Raw genomic sequence first — 24,588 nt, forward strand, 5'->3', positions numbered from 1 at the left:
CATTGCGCTCTGACCAGTTGCTCGGGTTCTCTCAGGTTTTGGTCCCTTAGCCACAGAAATGGTGATGTTGCGGTGGGGAAGGGTGGGTTCTATGGGAATGGGGTGGGATTGGGGGGGGGGGGCACTTGGGCATCCAGGGACGGGACTGGCCGGAACTCAGTGTTCACAAGTTGTGTGATTCCCATTCCTAGGAAGATGCCCATCTCCTGTGCCTGGGAGGGTCTGCAGGGGACGCTCCTAAGGGGTTCTCGTCCTTGCTGATTCCCCCAGAAGTGACCCAACATCGCCTCGGTGGAGGATGTGGACGCCCTCAGGACCGATTGGCTACGTAGAAGGGTCTCAATGAATGCATCTCACCCTGCCGATCCCCTCCCCACCAACTTCCTTGCAGCTTCTGTTCCTGCCCCGACGGCCCTGACTCCTCCCTCACAGTACTGCCGCCGCAGGACCCGGTGCCCACCTTGGTTGTGCCCCGGGCGGCAACAGGCACCAGTCCGGTTTTTCTTCTTGTCCATCAGTGCACCCGCCCCCACGACGCTTAGAACCAGGCCGAGTCCACAGTAGGCAGAGGCTTTTTGCTAAACTGAGAAGGTGCCACTGGTTCTAACAAGAGAATCCACGGTGACCATCTGTCTGCTCTAATCATCACCCCCACCCCCTGCAGAGTCACCGGAGGGGTGTTACTAAACACGAATTGAATCCTTTCACTCCTCCACCCCTCACCCCCACCCACAGACTGCAGGAAATTCGTCCACCTTTTCCAGCCCTTGGCCTTGCCTCAGTGTCGTTTCCCATTCCTGAATTACTTCCATTCATTCATTCAACAGGTCCTTTAGAGGTGGGGAAGGGGGAAGATTTATAAAGAATTGCCGATAGTTCCTTTTTGAGACCTCCTTCATACCTTTGCCCACAAGATTATCCTGGCTGCTCGGCAAATTCCTTCTCTGCCTTTAGAGCTACTTCAAAAGTCACCTCCTCTGCGAAGCCTTCTCTTTCTATTATGGTTGGGAGTCCTTTTCCAGCGCTGCCATAGAAATTCGTACATATGCCTATGACAACAATTAGCCTTGTGAGTGCTCTGTGCTTTGTCCGCACTGAACGACATCGCGGGTAGGCTGAGTAACCGGAAGCCTATATTCTTGGAAGTCCAATTTAGCCAGAGCTGGCGTGACGTAAACGTCGTTTCCAACTGTCACAAGAGGATTGGGATCCATTTTCGAGAATGTTGTTACAAATTCGAAATAAAAATGGAGGACGGCGATAAAAACCCGAACCCCCTGCCGTGCCATTGCTCTCGCAATGCCGTGACTCGGATTCGAACCGAGGTTGCTGCGGCCACAACGCAGAGTACTAACCACTATACGATCACGGCGAGCTACTGGGGATTCGCCCTTCAGTCTCCTCGCCTGAGTCCTTCTGTGTTGAGAGCCCCGCCCCCTCGTCACGTCATTATCTGTTCCCGCCGCTCTGGGGCTTCGCTTCGCCTCGCGCGCGCGCAGACGCACTGGTCTCCCTGCTTTCTTGATTTCAGTCCGCACTCGGCGCGGGCCAGATCCCGCCGCTTCACCGGTTTGGAGGCTGCGCTCGAGCTTTCCCTTGCCCCCGCGCCTCGAAGGAAGTTGTGCGGGTGGGTCGGAACTGATTTTTCCTTCTTGTAGAATTCGAGAGACCATTCCCAGCCGGAATCCGCTCACATACCGTGAGCGCCGGGGCCTGGTGGGTGTGCGCGGGACGACCCCGGGGCATTCTGGCGACACCGGGGCATCACATCCTTACAGGCTACGGGAGCGTCCCGGCCTCCTAGGAATCCTTTCGTTTGCAAAGCACTTTCCCGTCCTTTCTTTTACGATCGGTGCGCACGACCGGCAGAGACCGGCGGGGGAGACCACGGCGCCCCTTCTTCGCTTCGGGGTCAGCGAGAGGGCCAGGCAGGCTTGGCAGAGCGCGGGCGACGTTGGAAGGCTAAGGCGGCGGCCGGCTAGACTTGAAGGCCCACACTCGGAAGCCAGAGCTCCGTGGCGTCCCGGTAGCTCGCCGTGATCGTATAGTGGTTAGTACTCTGTGTTGTGGCCGCAGCAACCTCGGTTCGAATCCGAGTCACGGCATTGTGGGAACAATGGCACGGCAAGGGCGCCTTTTTAGATTTGGGAAGCCACATTGCCTCCCACGGCTATGCCCCGACTGCTCCCTTTAATAGTAGGTTAGGTTTAGGGCCGAAATTAGAATGCGGCAAAAGCGGACGGAAGTTCTGCGGAACTCTGGGACTTTAATTCCTCTTTCTAATTCTCTAAGAGCGAGTGAAGCTGCCCACCTCCATCCTCCCCGCTGTATGATTGTTTTAGGACGTCGTTCTGTGTGGTACTCTTAACTCATTTGGCCGCTGTCAATGGTCAAACCGTACACCAGATCCTCAGAAAAGCCTCACCCTGCTACAACTTCAATACTTTTGAGTGTAGGGGTTATAGGAACAAGGGGCAAACATTTTTTAAGGGTTAGAAGAATGCAGATTAGACAATACGGTGAACCATTTCTGGTTCAGATCCTGTGACCAGTGAAAAACATGACCACACTAGAGGCACTGTTTCCCATACCCACTGTGAGGGGTGCTAACGAGGGGCTTGTGGCCTCCACTTCCACAGCCTCCTACATGAGAGGGTGTTTTCTCCTGGCGGATTTTTTTTTCCTAATCTACCTCAGATTTAAAGGCAAATTTCATTTGTTAGTTGGTTTTATGTGCACTTAAAAAATCCGAGCTCTACAAATTCGGGTCTGTCATTTGGCGTTAGGCAAAATGGAAGTGAGTTTTGGATTTGGCTCTCAGGTGGCTGCTGGCGGCTGTGTCACTGTCAGGGAGGGAATGAGGTAGGACTGAGTGAGGAATGAGCCTCTCCAGCTCCTCTCAGGGGACCTGGAGGTGGCAGGGCAAGTCAGGAAGCATTCCTGGAAGAGATGGACGTTTCGCTGGGACTGGGCCCCCTTTACCCACAATCCATCAGCAAAGACTCACTGAACAGCATGTAAAAAGCGAGACACTACGGCAGGCTGTAATTTCCTAGGGTCTCCCAGATCCCTGTTCCCTAAATTTGACGAGTTTAAAGCCACAAAACAGACAGCTCAGAGCATGAGAGAATAGAATAGCAGAAGGTCGACCTGAGAACTTGCTATCCCTTCCACCTTGAGGTCTTTCCTAGGTATCAGAACCAGGAAGGAGACAGGGGGTGTAAGACCTCTCTATTCACACATTCCAGCTCCAGCTGTTTCTGTTTGGGTTGGATTTGTTATTTTTTGTAGGCTTCCTGTCTCCATTTTAAGTCACTTAATTTTTTTCTTTTCCTTCTGATGGACTCTGTAGTAGCTGACACTCCTTAGGCTAGTCCTAACTCTAATTAAGGTTAGCATAGCTTAATAATTAAGCCAGTGACACCTGGAAGCAGGCTCCCTAGGGTTTGAATCCTGACTCTTGCTTTAATTAGCGGGGTAACTTTAGGTAAGCCACATAATGTCTCTGTGCCTCAGTTTTCTCATTTGTAAAATGGGAATAAAAGCAGGCTTATGAGAATTAAATGAGTTAATATTTGTAAAGCAACAGTGCCTGCTACTCACTAAGCCCTATTTGTTTTGCTTAAATAAACTAGTAATGAAATCAACTCCTTTAAAAGGACATAATAAAATCAACAACTTAAAAAGGACCGCAATGGTACTAAGCAGCTAAATGAGTGTTGTATTTCAAAGTAGACATTCCACTTTCTCCAATCAGCTACCCCAAATACTTTTGGAACTCTTGTTTGGGGATTACTTTCAGGTCTAATTTATAAGTCATATAAGTAAATCCATCTCAATATTTATAGTCACATTTTATTTTGAAATGTTTTTTGACTGCTTTTAAATCCACCTTCAAAGAAAAAGAAAAACTGAGTTTTTAAGGTGCAACAGGCTTCAACGAACATTCCAAAAATGTTTTAGGCAACATTCCAGCAAAATATTTTTTGCTATCAAGTGTGTTGACTTTTATTTTAAACATTATTTTTATTAAGTTTTTAATTTTAATTCCAGCATAGTTAACACACAGTATTCTATTTTTTAAAAAAGATTTTATTTATTTATTTGAGAGAGAGAGAGAGGGAGAGAAAGCACAAGCATGGGGTGGGGGGAGAGGGAGGAGCTTGCCAAGCAGGGGATCCCAGGATCCCAGGATCATGACCTGAGCCGAAGGCAGAGGCTTAACCGACTGAGCCACCCAGGTGCCCCCAGTGTGTTGACTTTTAAGGGGCAATCCTTGAAGGGGACAACTGTAATTTATCAGCTTCAGTGTTTGCATAAACAGCCAACCCCATGGCTTCCGGGTCACACCTGGTGCATCTGGGGGCTGGTCACCGCAGAGGTGCAGTACAGACTGGACCAACAGCCTTGGTAGCTCCCGGAACTACTAGATCAGAATCTTCATTTTAACAAGATCCTTCCCAGGTGATTCATCTGCACATTCAAGTTTGAGAAGTGCTGCTGTTGTCTAGAACACTCGGCTGGAATGGAGCCCTTCATTGTTTACCTTGTCGGTACTTGGGGTTACTAGAAGGGACCTGCTAGAGTCTACCGGACCTCATCTAGGGGAGTAACATTATGGTTTTGAGGATGACAAGATGGAGCTCTGGGAGGGAGTCACCAAGAGGCCCTATTTGGGGCATCTAAGGAGGAGGCAGCACCCCTGGACTTCCACTAGGAGGTGCTGCCCCCGCAGGATGTGGATGTGGAATGCTGAGGCTGGATAAGACTCAGTCTGAGAGACACCACTTTGGCCTTAAGCCCCAAGAGGGAGCCCATTCCTCAGAGATTCTCTGGATATTCAGACTCAAGTTTCATTCATTCATTCATTCATTCATTCATTCATTCCATAAACTAGGATCTTTTAGCTCTCAAAGTGCTTTGTATCCGGATTGGGGAGCTGCAAAGGTATATACTTTGCCCAAATAGTTTAGTTTTCCAGCTAGGAGAAACAACTAGACCAGAGGCAACAATCAGAAAAAAAAAACACAAGAGGGGAGCCTGGGTGACTCAGTTGGTTAAGCATCGGACTCTTCATTTTGGCTCAGGACATGATCTCAGGGTCCTGAGATCGAGCCCCTACCCCCACATGGAGCCTGCTTAACATTCTCTCTTTCCTCTGCCCCTCCCCACCCTAAACACACACACACACACACACACACACACACACGGAATGGTAGAAGGAAGAGGCATTTCTTGCTTCAGTGGAACGAAACTTTCCAAGAGAAAACTGATACAAACTTCCACCAGAACTGTAAAAGAATTGAAGTTTATTTTTAGCACTTCCAGCCCCCTCACTCTGACACTCTTCTACCTCTTTGTGTTGTTCTTATCCCGTCATTCTCATTCATTAGATCAACAATATTTACTGAGGTCCTCCTACGTGGCAGGCACTGTTCTAGGTTCTGGGGCCGTAGTAATGAAAATAAGATAGATGTGTTGTTCTCGTAGCCCTATAATCTAGTGCAAGAATCAGAAAGGAAAGCTAAGAAAAAAATAAGAGAATTTGAGCCAATGGAAAATAATATGATACAGTGTCCTCCTGTTCTCTGCCTATTGTCCACCCTGCTATTCCCTCAGCTCCTTTGTCTGTACAAAGTATGATGACTGATATAGTAATAAGTGTTGCATTTTAAAAGGGATCAAAGTTTTAGACTGAAGAAAAATTCTAACCCTGAATGGCTCAGATGTGGCATAAAGAGCCTTCAGATCTGAGGCAGTCTTGTGTGTGAGAATGACTCTATGGTGATCTGTATGGACCCACAATAAAATCAAATATATCCAAGTGGATGCTAAGGACCAATGAGCAGAACCAGATGACCCCACTGGTAGGCTTGGAACTTACCAAGGACACCAGGGAAACAAAGCATCTACCCCAAAATGTAAGACAGTTTTTGAAAGAATAAGAAGCACTGAAGTGATGATTTCAGGAGAGAGAGAGAAAAAAATGAGAACTTTGTTGGGAAATAATGAGCTATACGTATTTAAAATTTTTTCAGTTACATATGAGACATCATAATCTCATCAGTGTTTGAGACCTTGGGAGGTTTCATCTAGCCCTGCCTGTGTACTAAATCAGTCCCCTGGATCAAAGATGAAAGAAAGGGAGAGGGACCCCAAGTTAAGATGATATTTGTCACACAGTGGGACATATTCAAATAGAAAATAAATTCAGTAAGAAAAAGAGATAAAGTTGCATTTCTTGCATTCTTGAGTTTTTAACTGTGATGGTAAGTGCTCAATATGCATTAGTTGGTCTCTTATTTCCAAGTACTTCTTTCTGTCCCCACAACAAGAAACCCATGGGGAGATCCTACAGGACTGTCCCTGTCATGAGGCCAAAAACTCATTCCTGAGGAAGAATGCAGGAGTCACCTTTCAGAAGCAAAGGTCTAAATCAATGGTTTCCAAACATTATTCTAGAACTGATAAACAGGAATTTTTCATCATGGAATGAGAGAAAATAAGGTAAATGTGGTAAGCTTTTTGAAAGGCTAAATGTATTTAATTCAAAGGACTATCTTCTAGGCTGAGATTATGTCCTTCATACTTCTGAGGTTTTAAAGTGACTTTTCTTGTGCTTGCTTCGGCAGCACATATACTAAAGTGACTTTTCTTATAACGTGATGGAGAAGGTAAGTGATAATTTCTTCTAAAGTCTTTACTTGGAAAATTAAAAATTGGCAATCCTATGTTGATCTCCAAAATTATTTTTAAAATTTTACTGGTCAGTAAGATCTAAAAGAACAAAGCTCACTACAGAGCAAAGCACTAGGGGGAGAAGAAACTAGGGTCCTCAGTTTATGGGGGGTCTGCAGGGGAATGCTCACAGGGAGGTTATCCCTGTTCTGTCAGGCGGTGGTCCAAGCTAACACCCATCCACCTACCCGACAAACAGTAGGCCCTAGTGTGATCTATGCTAGGCCTTGGAGATATAAATTTGAATAAGACTCATTCTAACTCTGAGATGATCATTTCAGTCCAGGGTTAATCAGAAGAGTGAAGAAACAATTACAATTATGTTAGAAGTATATACAAAACGCATTACAGCTTAGATCATTCATTCCCCCAGGATATGACATTTGAGCTGGGTTCCAAGGCATGCATACTAATTTTCCTAGCAGAAAAGAAAGCAAGGTATTCTAGGCAGAGAGAAAGGCAGAAACAAAGGCAAGGAAGCATGAACATACAGGTAGACTAGGGAAAGATGAGTCATAGCTGTGACATAAGATATGGAAGGGAAAGGAAGGGTGGAGTCAAATTCTGATGATTCTCTTGTCCCTTGTTGAGTCAGGCCTTTTTCCTGGAAGCTGGTGGTTCTTGACATTTTGTGGTAACTTACTGTTTGGGGGATCCATTTAAAGCCATAGGCTTGTTCCCCAAATGATGTACCTATGACAAAAATGTCAGGAATTCACAGATTTCCTGAAGGCCATTTATAGACTTTGTTATAGGTATTGGGGGGCCATTTAAGTCTCCATTTTTTAAAGGATTTTATTTATTTATTTGCCAGAGAGAGAGCACAAGCAGGTGGAGCAAGCAGGCTCCCCACTGAACAAAGAGCTTGATGAGGGACTGGATCCCAGGACCCTGGGATCATGACCCAAGCCAAAGGCAGACACTTAACCGACTGAGCCACCCAGGCATCCCTTAAGTCTCTATTTTTAAACAGAAGAGGACATAATTATATCTGTATTTTAGAAAGATGAGGTATAAATGGGTAATTATTGACAAAGTCTTAATTCAGAGGAGAGACAGAAGAGAATTTCAGCTTTTGGTTCTGGTTGTTGAGGTTGGGGCTTGGGGACTAATCTGGGGGTGAAGGAGGGACTCTAGATGTGTGATCAGAGGGCAGTAAGTTCGGAGGCTCTTTAGCTCAGAGGTAGAGGGGATGGACATGTTGGATGAAGGAAATGGATGTGAGGTTTGAGAGGAAGCTCTAATATCAAGGATGGAAAACTTTTTGGAGTCGTGGTAGTTAAAATAGTATGAAAATAGGTGTATCTGTGTTACCCTGTGGTATTGAGAATCTGACATGATGACAGAATATGCAATTTTCAAATGTAATTTTAAGTTAAAAGGGAAAGACACATGTAAAAATTGCAAAAAACTGACTTGACTCTTTTCCCAATTTCTCCTAAATTTCAGAGTCAAAATACTTCTGTGTCATGACTACCCTTTGGTTCACTGGCCTCATCCTGAGTCTGGATGACTTTCTTTCTTACTATATCATCAAAACTGCTAAGAACTCCTTTCCTCCCTAAGTCTCTTTAGATCAAATGCTTCAAGAGAACTTGTGGTTTTAAAATATATTCACAAATTTTTTGATGCTCCTCCCTTCCAGAAGTAGAGATTCATTTCTGTCCCTGGACTGAGGGCTAGACTTAGTGACATCTTCAAATGAATAAAGTAGAGGTGATGGTGTGTCATTTCTGAGATGAGGTCATAAAGTGCCCTGCGGCTTCCTCTTTGCTCTCTCTCTTGGATCTGTCAGATAGGAATAATTTACCCTATAGGGTCCTTCTAGTTGGACTAAGAATTAAATTGACATGAGACAGATTAACAGGAGAAAATCACATTTAATAGTGTTTGTACAGGGAATCCACACAGACATGGAAATTACAGACAGTGAGGCAACAGGAGCCTTGTATGAGCTAAGGGGAGGGATAGGAACCTGAGGATACAAGGGGGAGAAAGACCAGTAGCAAGAAGGTGAGAGGAGATGTTTGGAAAACAAAGGTTGCCCTATTATATAGATTACTTACTTAGGTAAAGAAGAATCAGGTAAAGAAGAATCTGTTAATAACTCTCTTCCTAGTACAAGCCAAGCCACAATGAGGGGGATGTAAAGAGCTTTTCCTGATTCTACTGGGTTTTGATTGTTTTTAACTCAAAATGATGTTCGTGCCAGAGTGGCGCATCTTAGGGCAGCCTCCCCTTGGCACCTACAGATCACTAGCTCCAGAAGAAGCTAGCTGCTATGTCATGAGGACACTCAAGCAACCCATGGAGAGATCCATGAGTTGAGGAACAGAGGAGTACTGCTAACAGTCATCAAGAAAATGAGATCTTTGAACAATAGTTATGTGAGTGAGCCATCTTGAAAGCAAATCCTCCAGCCTCAGTCAACCTCCGGATGCCTATACTCTAGCTGACATTTTGACTGCAATTTCATGAGAGATTCTGAACCCAAACCACTCAGCTAAGTCACTTCCAAATTCCTGAGTTAAGAAACCGTGAGATAATCAGTGTTCATCAGTTTAAGCTGCTAAAATTTCAGGTAATTTGTTACACTGTGATAGATAATTAATACAGATTTTATTACTAGAAGTGGGGCACTGCCATAATATAAACACCTAAATATGAAAGTGGCTTTGGAACTGGGCAGACAGTAGAAGAGCTTTGAGGAGAGTGTTAGGGAAAGTTTGAATAGTTTTTTTTTTTCATTATGGTAAGTGTACTCTTTAATCCCCATCACCTATCTCACCCATCCCCCACCCACCCACCTCCCTTCTGGTAACCACCAGTTTGTTCTCTATATTTCAGTCTGTTTCTTGGTTTCTCTCTCTCTCTCTTTTTCCTTTGGTCATTTGTTTTGTTTCTTAAATTCCACGTATGAGTGAAATCATAGGGCATTTGTCTTTCTCTGATTGACTTATTTCATTTAGCATTATCCTCTCTAGCTCTATCCATGTTGTTGCAAATGGCGGGATTTCATTCTTTTTTTATGGCTGAATAATATACCATTGTATAGATATACCACATCTTCTTTATCCATTCATCTATCAATGGACACTGGGCTGCTTCCATAGTTTAGCTATTGTAAATAATGCTGCAATAAACATAGGGGTGCATGTGTCTCTTTGAATTAGTGTTTTTGTATTTTTTTGGTAAATACCAAGTAGTGTGATTACTGGATCATAGGGTAGTTCTATTTTTAACTTTTTGAGGAACCTCCATATTGTCTTCCACAGTGGCTGTACCAGTTTGCATTCCCACCAGGAGTGCATGAGGGTTCCTTTTTCTTCATATCCTCACCCACACTTGTTGTTTCTTGTGTTTTAGCCATTTTGACAGATATGAGGTGATATCTCTTTGTACTTTTGATTTGCATTTCCCTGTTAATGAATGATGTTGAGCATTTTTTCATGTGTCTGTTGGCCATCTGGATATCTTCTTTGGAGAATATCTGTTCATGTCTTCTGCCCATTTAAACAGATTATTTGTTTTTTGGATGTTGTATCAGTTCTTTATATATTTTGGATCCTAATCCTTTTTTGGATATGTCATTTGCAAATCTCTTCTCCCATTCATTAGGGTGCTTTTTAGTTTTGTTGTTTCCTTCACTGTTCAGAAACTTTATTTTGATATAGTCCCAATAGAGGGCTTACTTTGGCAGCACATATACTAAAATTGGAACAATGCAGAGATTGTCCCTGTGCAAGAATGACACACAAATTAATGTATAGTCCCAATAGTTTATTTTTGCTTTCTCTTGCTGCAGGAGACATATCTAGAAAAGTGTTGCTACAGCCAATGTCAGAGAAGTTACTGCCTGTGCTCTCTTCAAGGGTTTTTATGATTTCAGATTTCACATTTAGGTCTTTAATCCATTTTGAGTTTATTTTGGTATGGTCCAGTTTTTTTGGTTTTTTTTGCAGGTAGCCGCCCAATTTTCCCAACTCTATTTGTTGAAGAGACTGTCTTTTTCCCATTGTATATTCTTTCCTCCTTTGTTGAAGATTAATTGACCATATAATTGTAGTTTATTTCTGGTTTTCTATTCTATTCTATTGATCTATGTGTCTATTTTCATGCTGGCACCATACTGTTTTAATTACTACCACTTTGTAATATAACTTGAAGTCTGGGATGTGATACCTCCAGTTTTGTTTTTTGTTTTTTGTTTTCAAGATTGCTTTGGCTATTCGAGGTCTTGTGGTTCCATACAAATTTTAGGATTGTTTGTTCTAGTTCTGTGAAGAATGCTGTTGGTAATTTGATAGGAATTGCATTAAATCTGTAGATTGTTTTGGGTAGTATAGACATTTTAACAATATTTGTTCTTCCATCCCATGAGCATGGGATGTCTTTCCATTTCTTTGTATTGTCTTGAATTTCTTTCATCAGTGTTTTATTGTTTTTGGAGTACAGATCTTTCACCTATTTGGTTAAGTTTATTCCTAGATATTTTATTGTTTTTGGCACAATTACAAATGGGATTGTTTTCTGAATTTCACTCTCTGCTGCTTCATTATTAGTGTATAGGAATGCAACTAATTTCAGTACATTGATTTTGTATCCAGTGACCTTACTGAATTCATTTATCAGTTCTTGTAGGTTTTTGATGGAGTCTTTAGGGTTTTCTATGGCTGCATAGTCATTTGTAAATAGAGTTTTACTTCTTCCTTACCAATTTGGATACATTTTATTTCTTTATGTTGTCTGATTTCTGTGGCTAGGACTTCAGTACTATGTTGAATAAACGGGGTGAGAGTGGACATCCTTGTCTTATTCCTGAACTTAGGGGAAAAGCTCTCAGTTTTTCACCCTTGAGTATGATATTACCTGTGGGTTTGTCTTATAAGGCCTTTATTATGTTGACTACTCTGGAGTGGGTTTTTATCATGAATGGATGTTGTCCTAAAGTCTGAATAGCCTTGAAAAGCTGCCTCTCTTCTGTTCTCTAAATTTCATGCAAGTGCCTCTCATTTGTGGAATCTAACATGCAAAACAGTTGTCAAGGGATTCTAAGAAATATTTTCCAGAATCCCTAGCTCTTCGGGGAGTACAGAAGTGGGATGCTGAGTTGCCAGTAGACAGTCTAGTGCAGTTCATTATTTTAGGTACTCAGGATCCATACATACCATTTTACTCTCATTTAGTTTCCAAACGATGATAATGACAATATAATGCTTGTACCTAATGTGCTGTGACTATCTCTCTTACAAAGATGCCTTACCATCTCCCCTCAAAAGAGGAGACCCAAAGTTTTATCAGTCATTTTTGTTGTCTTTATGATGGTCATCCTTTTTCTTTTTCAGTCATGATCCCCCCTTGATGTCCTGTAATCTAAAAACAAAATATAAGGGTAACTATCATCAACTCATCCTATATGGAAGAGCACAGGAAGGGAAAAGAGAAGGAGAAGAAATAAATTAACAAGTATACATATATACAGAATAAACCAAGGAAAAAATATGCCTAGCTACTAAGATCTTTTTTCTTTTAAAAAAGATTTTATTTATTTATTTGACAGAGAGAGACACAGCAAGAGAGGGAACACAAGCAGGGGGAATGGGAGAGGGAGAAGCAGGCTTCAATATGATAGTATTTGGAGCTGAGCCCTTTGGGAGGTAATTAGGTTAGATGAGGTTATGACAGTGGGGCCCTCATGGAGAAACCAGAAAGCTCATTTGCTGTCTGCCATGTGAGGACATAGCAAGAAGGCACCCATCTGCAAGCCAGGAAGAGAACTCTGACCAGAACCCAGCCATGCTGCACCCTGATCTTGGACTTCACCCTCCAGAACTGTGAGAAATAAATTTATGTTGTTTAATACTAGTCTATGGTATTTTGCTATAGCAACCAAACAGGCTAATACACCAATAAACTTTCCAGACCATGGTTCTCTTTTGTTAACAGATCTTTTCACATGGACTAGTATCTGTGTTGAAATTATCCCATAATCTGGCTCTGAGGTCACCTCTTGGACCTGAGAACAAATTTGGCTCTACCACTTTGGATCTCTGTCCTTGTACCTCAAACATGGCCTGGGGCTTTCTGTCTGCCTCTCTAGCCCAAGCCCAAAGCCAGCCCAGCCCAGCCCCAGTCCCATCCTGCTGGGTTACCCCCAGGTGAAGAGTCAGATGATCAGTCATGTGACAGGGGCTGTTGAAGGTACAATGAAACATAAGGAACAGGGCATGGTAGAATGAACATTGAACCTAAATTTAGCAATAGAGGGCACCTGGGTGGCTCAGTCAGTTAAGCATCTGTCTTCGGCTCAGATCATGATCCCAGGGTCCTGGGATCAAGTCTCATGCTACAGGGTGCTAGTCCCACATCGAGCTCTCTGCTCAGTGAGGAGTCTGCTCCCTCTCCCTCTGCCTCTCCTCTCATAAATAAATAAAAATCTTTTTAAAAAAATTTAGCGATAGAGAAAGAAGGGAGGAAAGAAAAGGGAGAGAAAATTTATGGAACATCTCTATGTACCAGGCAACATGTCAAAGACTTTAACTATTTCATTTAATTCCATAGTTCTGTGAAGATGCCATTGGCATTAGCCTTCTAAATACCAAATAGCTCATCTAAAGGTTTTGCCCTAGGTGGTAAATGTGAGATTTGAGGGGGACAGACAAATTCCTCTGTGGGGCTAGAGAGGACACAGGCTGTTGCATGAGTGTAGCTCTATCTAGATGGTGAGAGAGGGAACGGAAAGTTAGATTTCACCTTGACATCCAAGTTTACCCTCATGCACCCTCATGCCTCAGGCTTGGCTCACTGTTTGTTGGCTCTAGAACCCCCAGGGAACAGGACGTCATCACTCTGAGGCTGCATTTTCTTATCTTGAAAATAGGAGCAATACACTGACACTTGGCATACTATTTGTGGGTTACTGCCAGGATCTGGTGTGTCCATATACAGGAATGAAATTCATACAGGGTAAAAAAGCCCGACAAATTCAGTTGCAACACCCTGTCGTAGGTGCAATCCCAAGGAGGTTACAATATGGCTAAGGGGGCATAACATAAACCAAGTGATAATAATATACATGTGACTGAAGTGTTAGCCACTTAGATGTCCCCAGACTCCTCTGGCCTGCTGGGAACTCCCATACTTTCATATTTAAATAAAATTATCTTGAATCCTCATCTCCTGTAGAATGAGAATAATCACCATCACTCCCAATATTTCTAAGCAATCTTGGCGATTCTCTCCTTATTGTCTCTGGCTCTGTTTGCACACTTCTGCTGAGTTCTCTAACTTTACTAGGTGGACTGTCTTTTTAAAAGTATCACCTCCCTTTCCCTTTCCATGCCTCACCAGCCTTGATTAAAGATACCCTAGCTTCCTGAATTCTCCAAGTACCACTGACACCAAGCTGTACATGTAGCAGAGTTTACCAAAGACTTGAGGGAAAGAGGGTAGCTCAGCACAGCAGATGTTAAATGTCCTTTTTCTTAGTTGCTCCTTGGCCATTGCCACCTCTGAAAAGGCCTTACTGGCTTGCTCTTTACATGGATCCCCAGCAACCACCATAGTGCTCCCTTTCTTTCTATCTATTCTCCCGCTGCCTTCTGTCTCCTGCTTCTAAGATGTTCCAGTGATTCCTGCTATGTTACTTATGTAGGACAGGATAGCCACCACCAAGCAAACACTTACTTTGTACCAGGCACTATGCTAAGTGATTTGCACTTCTTGGAGCACTTTGCCATTTATACAAATGTCTTTTTTCCCCTTTCACTTTGGTTCTAATTTAATCACTCCCAATCTTGTAGGCAGATATGCTTATCACCACTTCCATTTTGCAGAAGTGGAAACTGAGGTTCAAGGAAGTTAAATACTGTACTTTCCCCAAGGTCATGAGGTTGCTTTGCCCATAGAGCCTCTGACTCCAAATATTTCTAATCCTGCATTAAAAGTAAAAAGCCCCAAGAGAGATAAACCTTGAAATGCTTAATAACAAATAGGCCAAGGATTACTTCCTTATAAGTTATCTTCCAGACAAGGATAGACTCTTTTTTTTTTAAATTTTATTTATTTATTTGAGAGAGCGAGAATGAGAGAGAGTACATGAGAGGGGGGAGGGTCAGAGGGAGAAGCAGGCTCCTAGCTGAGCAGGGAGCCCGATGCGGGACTCCATCCCGGGACTCCAGGATCATGACCTGAGCCGAAGGCAGTTGCTTAACCAACTGAGCCACCCAGGCGCCCAAGGATAGACTCTTATCAGCGTTAGAGCATTGGTGTTGGGAGAACAACACCAACTGTTTTAGACTTCGTCCACCTCACAATTTAGCCATGGAAAATAATTAGCCAATCATAAATCAATAAGGGATACTGGAGGTCAGGCTTTTCTAACCAGAACCCAAGCCAAAAGTCTCCCATGAAGTTTAGCAAACAGAAAATAAAGATTTGAATCCACATCCTTATAAGACTAATTGTAGAAGGTTGTTGATGCTGAATGTCTATAGCACATGAGCACACTCACAGGGCCTCCCTGGGTTCTCCCCAAGCCTCGTCCATCCCCATCACAAGGCCATGACTGCTCACCCACCTGCTCTCTGACACACAGAGCACAAACACAGCACCGTATGCCTCGGTCACCAGCTCCACTCTGCAAGGACTGTGATGGCCCCACAGGCATTCCGGAGGCTGTTTTCCCAGAGCCGTCTCCATCACAGCATTCTCAGGCAGAGCACTGCAAAGTGTACTTGGAGAGACGGGAGAAAGGAAGGAGGGGGTTTGAGGGAGAGAGAGGGAAGGAGAGTCAGAGAGATAGAGAAAGTACAAACAGGATGTAGAAGCAGAGGACGGGAGGGAAGATAGAAATCCCTAATGCCAGGACAGAGAGGTTGTAAGCCCTTAGTATTTACCATATTCCCACTCCCCTTATTGTGGTCGGATAATGTGTGGTTGATCTTTCAGTTAGGTATTTTTTAGAAACTCTTTCCTGAAAGAGCAGGTTATCTGGTATGGCCAAGCCCAGCGCTGCAGCATGGAGGGGCATTTATCAAGTCCCTCCTCTCTTTCCACACCCTTCACACATCTGGTGTCTCACTGCCACAGGAACCTGCGTGTGGGACAAAGCTAGAGAGAAAAAGACCTTACCGTTCTTGCCAGCAAAATTCAAAAAGCATCAGAATTCCATGAGAAATGGCAAGCATTTCAAAAAATAAACTATAACTGGATACAAAAATAATAATTGTTGTCACCTCCCCTTTAAACCTGCCACTTTAACTGCCTGCAGTAATTCAAATAGCGTGGTATTCAGGGTGCACACTATCCAAAATTGTGATGTTGAAGAAATATATCTTTAAATGCTTCCCTCTGCACCCTACTGCATATCTCTTTTTCTACCTCACAAGCTCTTCACTCAAGGAACTTCCCCCCTGGTGAGAGGGCATAAAGGCCCTTAGCTCTAACACAAGCTCTGCTCCAATACAAGGTTGAGTGAAGGAAAGTGCCAATGGTGGGGGTTGGGAGGGCTGGTATAGGAGGAGAGAAGCAAGTATAAGGAGTGCTTTACCCAGGGGGTAACAGAGGGGAACTGGGAGGAGGTGGCATCTGAGAAGATACAGGAAGTTCTTTTTTTTTTTTTTAAGGTTTTTATTTATTTATTTGAGAGAGAGAGCACATGAGCACAAGTGGGAGGAGCAGAGGGAGAAAAAGAATCTCAAGCTGGGCATGGAGCCTGACGTGGGACTCTATCCCAGAACCCTGGGATCATGATGTGAGCCAAAGGCAGATGCTTAACCAACTGAGCCACTCAAGTGCCCTGATACAGGAAGTTCTTGTGTAGAACATAGTGGTGCTGGACATCAGTGGGTCATCTAAATGGAAATGACCTTCAGGTTTTTGGGAAGACAGGAGCATGGAAGGAGACTTCTTAAGGTCAGGGTTAGAGAGAGGAACTGGATGTCCTCTCCAGGAAGTGGGAGGTGTAATAGGCTGTTGAGTTCACTGAGGGCCTGAATACAGAGCCAACAGAGTACAGAGTCCTTATGCCATGCCCATCAGATGACTGCCTATGGCTTGATGATTTGGATTATCTACAATCAATGCAGTTGTGGTTAACAGGAAGATATTAAAGGTCCATTTTGCTCTAAAAATCTGTATGACTCTACAAGATAATCTGCTCTAAGCCCCCAGATAACAGCTAATTTATGACCCTGGCTGGCACCAAGGACTTAAGATGGAATTGAGTAAGAGAGGAACAGGAGGGCCTCCAAGTACTCCTCCTTGGTACTTTGATTTCTTCAGTCATTCTCTTGGAAACAGGATAATTTCTAGATCTGTTCTCTTCCTTAGCTGATAGCAAGATAATATAACCACTCAGCATTTAGCTAGCCAATGATTAGAAAGTTGGAAATTTCAGTCTCTTGAAATTTTCAGTCTCTTGACCTTTCCTCTTAATATAACTCCTTCATTTTAAACAAATTTTCAGCATTTTCCCCAGAGGTGGCTAAATGACATCAGCATTGCGTTAACACTGGCAGACCCAACCTTAGAGCTCAAGAAGGAGTCACCCACAGGGGAAGATTTCAGGAGTGCCTAAAAGATCCTGGTGTTCAAAGTTATCTAGCTCCTTTCCTTACAGCATGGTTTCTTCTGTCTTCATTATTTTTAAAAAATGTTCCCTTTTTTAAAAATTGAAGTATAGTTGACACACAATGTTAGTTTCAGGTGTACAACACAGTGATTCAGCAACTCCATATGTTATGCTATGTTCATCACAAGTGTAGCTCTCATCTGTCACCATACAACACTATTATAATACCACAGACAATATTCCCTATGCTGTACCTTTCACCTCTATGACTTATTCATTCCATAATGAGAAGCCTGCACTTCCCACTCCCCTTCACTCATTTTGCCCATCCCTTCCATCTCCTTCCTCTGTCAACCATCAATTTGTTCTCTGTATTTATGGGTCTGTTTCTGCTTTGTTTGCTCATTTGTTTTGTTTTTTATATTCCACATGTAAGTGAGATCATATGGTATTTGTCTTTGACTTATTTCACTTTAGGTCCATCCATGTTGTCACACATGGCAAGATTTCATTCTTTTTAAGAATGAGTAATATGCCATTGTAGGTACATACACACATATATATGTGTATATATGTATATGTGTATATATGCATATGTGGGAGAATGTATATGTATATACACATCTTCTTTATCCATTTGTCTATGGATGAACACTTGGGCTGCTTCCATATCTTGGCTATTGTAAATAATACTGCAGTAAACATAGGGGTGCATGTATCTCTTTGAATTAGTGTTTTTGTATTCTTTGGGTAAATACTCAGTAGTGAAGTTACTGGATCATATGGTAGTTCTATTTTGAATTTTTTGAGGAAACTCCATCCTATTTTCCACAGTGGCTGCACCAATTTACATTCCCACCAGAAATGCGTGAGGGTTCCTTTTTCTCCATCTCCTCATCAACACTTGTTCTTTTTTGTCTTTTTGATTCTAGCCATTCTAACAGGTGTGAGGTGATATCTCATTGTGGTTCTGATTTACATTCCCCTGATGATTAGTCATGTTGAGCATCTTTTCATGTGTTTGTTGGCCATCTGTATATCTTCTTTGGAAAAATGTCTATTCAGGTCCTCTGCCCATTTTTTATTTGGATTTTTTTTGGCGGGGGTTGTTGAGTTGTTCTTCATTATTAACTATCCAACAAGTATCTATCAGGTGCCCGCTGTGTAACAGCCTAGGAAGCACTGTGCATTTGAGTTGTGAGTGGTGAGTGTTTTGGTTGGTTTGTTTGTGTGTTTGTTTCAACTGGGTTACTGGTCTGCTGGAGAGGCTCTCTGTCTGTGTGACAGATGGATGCAGAAATCACAGAGGAGAATGGAATTTTCCTGGGGGTGAGATAGGAGCAGGAAGGCCTTCTGTGTGTCATATAACCTGTAGACAGTTTAAACAACCATAAAAAAAAAGTTTTAAATTGAACTTCTAGAAATGAAAACACAACATCTAGAATGAAAGTACACTGAATGGGATTAATAGCAGCTTAGACATTGCAGAAGAAAAGATTAGTAAACTTGAAGACATAGCAATAGAAACTATCCAAAATAAAACACAGGGACAGAAAGACTGAAAGAGAGAGAGAGGACAGTATTAGAGATCCCTGGGATATTATCAAGTGGCCTAATATACATATAATTGGAGTCCTAGAAAGAGGGGATAGATGGGAGAGACAGAAAAAAATATTTGAAGATACACTATTTTAAAAATTATATCCTTTTAAAAAAGATTTTATTTATTTTTTTGAGAGAGAAAGAGAGCAAGCATGAATAGGGGGCAGAGGGAGAGGGACCCTGGGATCACAACCTGAGCCGAAGGCAGATGCTTAACTGACTGAGCCACCCAGGTGCCCCTAAAGATTATATCTTAAAGTATCTTTCATTAAACTTCATTTTTTGGTACACAGAAACAGTTGACTTTTGTATTTTGTTTTTGCATATTTTTGTGGAAATCATCCCCACCATCAATGTATGAGAAGTCCAGTTGCTCTGAAAGCCTGTTAGTACTTGGTATGGTCCTTAGCTGTCCTGTAAACAGCTCTCTCATAAGAACCAGTCACCTTTTCACTGCCAAATCTAGCATCTTCTTCTCATTTACCGTGCTACCTGATTTTATACATCACTGAAAATCATTGATCTCTCCTCCTTCTTACAGATTATATCTCTTTTTCACTTTTCCTCCTAGCTCACCAACTGCTTCTACCAAGTTTGCTGTCTCTTCTGGCTCTCCTATCAGAGCAACTGTTCTGACTTCCTGGGAGGATGGTGGTAAGCCTGGCAGGGATGGGTGGGCATAGCAAGATCGGTGGGTGGGTATGAGCTGTACAAGTTCTCAGGAAGGAGGTATGGAAGAACATCTCAGTCTTGACTATGTTACATGTGAATGCAAATCCCAAGTGAAGAATTTCAGGCAGCCCGTCCTTGGTAGGGGATCCTTCCCATCCTCTACTTTTTTTCTCTCATTAGGGCCTGAATCTGCTATCTGCAGCTGAAGAAGCTAGAGCTTTTGTGTCCTCAAATTCCTACTTAAATTATTAAAAGAATGTATAAATAGGAGCAAATTATATCAGCATAGGAAGTCCATGATCAGCATTAACTATATACTAGAAACCAGGAGAAACTTTTGCTAACAACAGAACCTAGGACTTGGCTTGAAAAGGCCACTGGAGATAGAGTCGTGATTCTCCCCAATGAGAGAAGGCATCTTCTCTCTCATAAAGTCCCTGGGAAGACTTTACTCCCTGTCAGAACCAGTGTTATCTCTAACTCTGAGAGATAAGAGTTCTGGAAGGAAGAAGTTGAGGGTGGATTGAAGGGCCATTTGGATATCTCACTTTACTGCCTTCCTGGACCTTTGGGGTTGGATCTCCACCCTTAGTGTGAAGAAGATCTGATGTTTTCTGTTTCTGAAATGGGCACATGAAGCAGATTTGGGTACTCTGTGGAGAAAGCATTCTTTTCTAAGGTAATACATCCATCACAACTCAGCAATTAAGCACCTGGCCATGTTCAGTTTAGGTTCCCTTCTCACTCAACCTGGGCTGATGGCTCTCAGAACTGGTCATCCCCAGGTTCACAGAGTCTCTGCCTCCATTGTAAGTTTGCTGGCCTCCATCTGATAGACCTTTCTCTTGCCTTCCATGGTTTTCCAGCTCCTATTTGGCTTTCCACTTTGGCCTAATGATAACCTTTTTTGCTTTTCAGACTCAGTCATTCTTACTTTAAGCTAAAGCAACAATAATCAGCCTGGGTCACAATGACAACAGCACTGGAGATGGATTTTCTGAAAGTCATCCTAAGCTTTCCATTCTAACTGCTAAATACTAGTACCCCAGACCCTAGGAGTTTCCATAGCTTTGTCTCCCTTAGTTGGGAGTTTCTGCATCCTGTGGATAAGGTCATTGAGAAAATGCACGAACACCTTGGCTGCTAAGCCTGATCTGTAGTGTCCACTAATGCTCTGTTCAGCTAGCACTACCCACCACCTTTACCCCACTCTTTCTTGCTCTGTCAGTTGAGGCTACAGGCAGTAAGCATGAGAGAGGGCTATTGTTAGTCCATATCTGAAAAGCCTCTCATATACATACCTGGAGAATTTATCAGTGGGTAAATACTTCACAGCAAGCTATGGCCAAGGTATTACATTTCACCATTTATCAGACAGATTTTTTTTCTCAACTCAGCTTCCAGATAGAGCACAGTTACTAACCCTCAAATTGTACCATTATGTAAAGTAAAGAGCTTGGTAGTATTAACAAGATCCCAGGCCAAGCAGGATAGCAAGACCATGAACTCCCACACCTCTATGCCCTGCTTCTCAATTGGTTAAAAAGGGTGTGAGAGTTTGTTTTCTCTCTTCCTTTGCAATGCCTCTTATGGCTTTCTTTTTATTTTAATTTTTTACAAGAGAGGTCCAGTTTCAACTTGATATTCTAGGATCAGGTTGTTAATAGATTTTGCTCAAGTGATTGTTCTTAACTGATTTCTGGTGGTACCCACTGAACTTTAGTTCCCAGGAAATATGCAAATGTGGTTGTGAAGTGATGACAGAAATCTTTTCTAGGCATGTGATTTTTATTTATTTTTGGACTGGTGCAGCCCCTCTAATTTTGCAGTGGCTTTACTGAACTGGCATTTGACTGGGTATAATTTTAAATCAGCTTCACCTAGTGTATCAGTTTGGGCCCCAAGAGGAAATAGATGGAATATTTAAATTCAAATTATAGGAGGGTTTATTTACAAAGCGACCATTACAAAGATGTGTGCCAGATGTAGTGGAGCCACAAGAAAGAGTCGTGCAAGAACCCGAGGCAGTAAGCAGTGAACCCTTACTACTCCCAGGCCTGAAAGGACAAGACGTAAGAGAACCAGGAGAGTCAGGTAAAGACCTCCTCAATACCCTGACCTCAGCCTTTTCATACTCTCTGATCTCTTTGTGGGTCCCCTTGGTAGAACCCAACTAGATGAGCAGGAGGGCATGGGAGCCCATAGTCCACAGGGTCAGGCTCCTAGGGTCCAGAGCCAGGTGGAGAGTTGATCTGGACGGGCAAACCAAAGGTACCTGACACACACACAGGAAGTCTAGGATTAAAACTAAATTAGTTCCTTGATACACTTTGCAAATGATGTTCCAGAGATAATGATGTCTCTCGGGCACACTGACACCTCTAAGCAATCCTTTTTACTCACTACGTTCTCTATTAAGCATGGAAAGGCAAGAGAGTTCTTGAGATCCTAAAGTATCCTCTTGAATTGATTCAGTTAGGTGGTGATAAAGATTACTTTCTCTTTTCTCAGATTCCCTATATCTGGTAATATATACTCTACTCAGCTAACACAGGCTTGGGCTCCCTGCAAAGGGGAAATGAGGGAGGGAAGAGTGAAAAGGAAGGCTCTGTATAAGGAAGAGGAAGCATCTCAGATGGGAGAGATAGCAGTGGAGAAAGAGTCATGGAAATCTGTGAGCCAAGACCCTTGGGCATCTGAACTTAGTGACTGGTCCCAGCCCTGGCCAACCTGTCCTACCTCAGTGTGATGGGCTTCTTGCTGGCCTCGCCTTCTTTGGACCTTCCAAGAGTTTGGAAATTGGAGATCTTTGCTCTTATGACTTCAGTGTGCTGAGGATACTTAGGAAGGGCAGAGATGGGTGAGCCTGGCCCAGGTAAGATGCAGCATAGGAGGACGGTTGAGAGCTCAGATTCTGAAGCCAGGCTGCCTGAGTTTGCATTCTGTCTATGCTCCTTATAGCTTCTGTGACCTTGGGAAAGTTACTTAACTTCTCTGTTTTCTGTAAAATGGAAAAGAGAATAGTAACCACCTCAAGAATTCTGAGGAGGAGTCAGTGAGTTACTCCTTGTAAAGTTCCGACAAAGAGCCCAGCACATAGAAAGCACAATATCAATGTTAAATCAAACTGGAACAGCTCTATTGCTGGGCTTCTTGGTTCAGGCCCTGCCCACCAGGGATTCTTGAGGGTGGTGGTGTTTCCCTTCCAGCCTGTCAGTGCACATCTGATTTACTGCTCAGGGGTAGGCGTTCATGTGGCTTTTAGGGAAGAATGGTCAAGGCTACCTCTGAGAAATGGCCCTTTTCTGAATCTGGAAGCTAAACCATCCTTTGTCCCTAAGGAACAAGGAAGAAGTAAGTCTCAAGAGTCTCGCCTGATGTGACAAGTGTCCACTTCCACGGTAGGAGATTACTGAGGAGATTACTGATTACTAGTCCAGGTTGGGTAGGTCTATTCTGACTTGCTCCTCCTTGGCAAGGTTTGATCTGACCTTTTTGCCATTCCCACAATATTATCCAGTGTCCCCTGGCTGAATACTTTTCCTCATTGATTAATAGAAAATTCTTCCTCAGGCCAGGTAATCTAAGTTCTGGGTATTGATACAAATGGGATGCAGTAATTTTTGTAACTTAGTTTTTGGGTGCTTATCAGGAGGAACCTACAACCTTTCACCAGAGCAAGAAGTTCCTACAAAACACATGCTGGCTTGTTCAAGAAGATCCTGCTGGGCCTGTTTAGGTGAGGTGTTGAGAATTCACGGAAGCAAGAGATGCAATTATTTTAGGAATGTGACCTTGTGTCAAGACAATTACTAGATGGAAAGCAACTCTCTTCACAAACTGATCTAAAGGGCTATTTGATGTATATATCTTAATTACTTGTAAGTGAACCATAATTTATTGGAGTTGCACTTCCAGGAATAGGTAAAATCTGAGGATAAACTATTTCTGAGGATAAACTATTTTTCAAAACTGTACTATTTGATAGACTTAAATATTTGAGAGAATCTGGGTTTGGCTCTTGATTCACAGCAGGGCCTGGTTCTTGTAGCCTTTACAAAAGAAGCCTAGTATATATTACTTATTTCTAGCTTTATTATTAAGATCAATGATATAAAATACCTTAAAAAGGGAGAAAACATCTGTTTAAAATATACTGTCAGTGATGTATGGGACATTGATGCCATTATGAGAGAGAGCTGGGATGGTGAAAACAAAAATATTTTTTTTTTTAAGATTTTATTTATTTGGGCGCCTGGGTGGCTCAGTCGTTAAGCGTCTGCCTTCGGCTCAGGTCATGATCCCAGGGTCCTGGGATCGAGTCCCACATCGGGCTCCCTGCTCGGCGGGAAGCCTGCTTCTCCCTCTCCCACTCCCCCTGCTTGTGTTTCTGCTCTTGCTATCTCTCTGTCAAATAAATAAATAAAATCTTTAAAAAAAAAAAAAGATTTTATTTATTTAACAGAGAGAGATAGCGAGAGCAGGAACACAAGCAGGGGGAGTGGGAGAGGGAGAAGCAGGCTTCCTGCCAAGCAGGGAGCCCGATGTGGGGCTCGATTCCAGGACCCTGGGATCATGACCTGAGCCGAAGGCAGACGCTTAACGACTGAGCCACCCAGGCGCCCCAGAACAAAAATCTTATTTTGAGGTGAGTCATGGAGCCATGAAGTGAGAACCATATGGCTGTACTTCTTATTAGTAGCCTTATTTACGTGGTTTTGCTCCAGAGGAAAGATTAAAATGACTGAGGTTATATGGTTTTGAGGACAGATGACTTTTGAAGAGTCTAATGGTAGATGCTGATCAAATCTACTCCAAGGGACAGAAAGAGGTTATCAGATAAAATAGAAGGAAGTGAGATTTCATTAGAGATAAATGAAAAAAATGTAGTATTCAAACTAAGCTGGACTCTCCCTGGGAACCCTCAAGAAGAAAACGGCCATCTATCCTGACCTTGAGGACTGCAGCTCAGTCTGGCACTTAGGACTGGGTAGCAAGGTCGC

General features: G+C 42.9%; 1 long non-coding RNA gene, 2 other non-coding genes and 1 pseudogene across 3 annotated transcripts; 3 read left to right on the top strand and 1 right to left on the bottom strand.

Annotated features, from left to right (window-relative positions):
- LOC145723497 (uncharacterized) lies at positions 1-23,808 on the top strand. Its single transcript, XR_014148611.1, has 3 exons — positions 1-61; positions 192-6,507; positions 19,485-23,808. It is a non-coding gene; the product is annotated as an uncharacterized LOC145723497 (long non-coding RNA).
- TRNAH-GUG (transfer RNA histidin (anticodon GUG)) lies at positions 1,301-1,372 on the bottom strand. Its single transcript has one exon. It is a non-coding gene; the product is annotated as a tRNA-His (tRNA).
- On the top strand, positions 2,034-2,105 carry TRNAH-GUG (transfer RNA histidin (anticodon GUG)). The gene has a single exon. It is a non-coding gene; the product is annotated as a tRNA-His (tRNA).
- LOC115941292 (U6 spliceosomal RNA) lies at positions 10,423-10,520 on the top strand (annotated as a pseudogene).
- Positions 23,809-24,588: the final 780 nt, after the last annotated feature.

The sequence above is a fragment of the Leptonychotes weddellii genome, chromosome 9, assembly GCF_054177405.1.
Source record: "Leptonychotes weddellii isolate Sample4059 chromosome 9, ASM5417740v2, whole genome shotgun sequence".
NCBI classification, from domain to species: domain Eukaryota; kingdom Metazoa; phylum Chordata; class Mammalia; order Carnivora; family Phocidae; genus Leptonychotes; species Leptonychotes weddellii.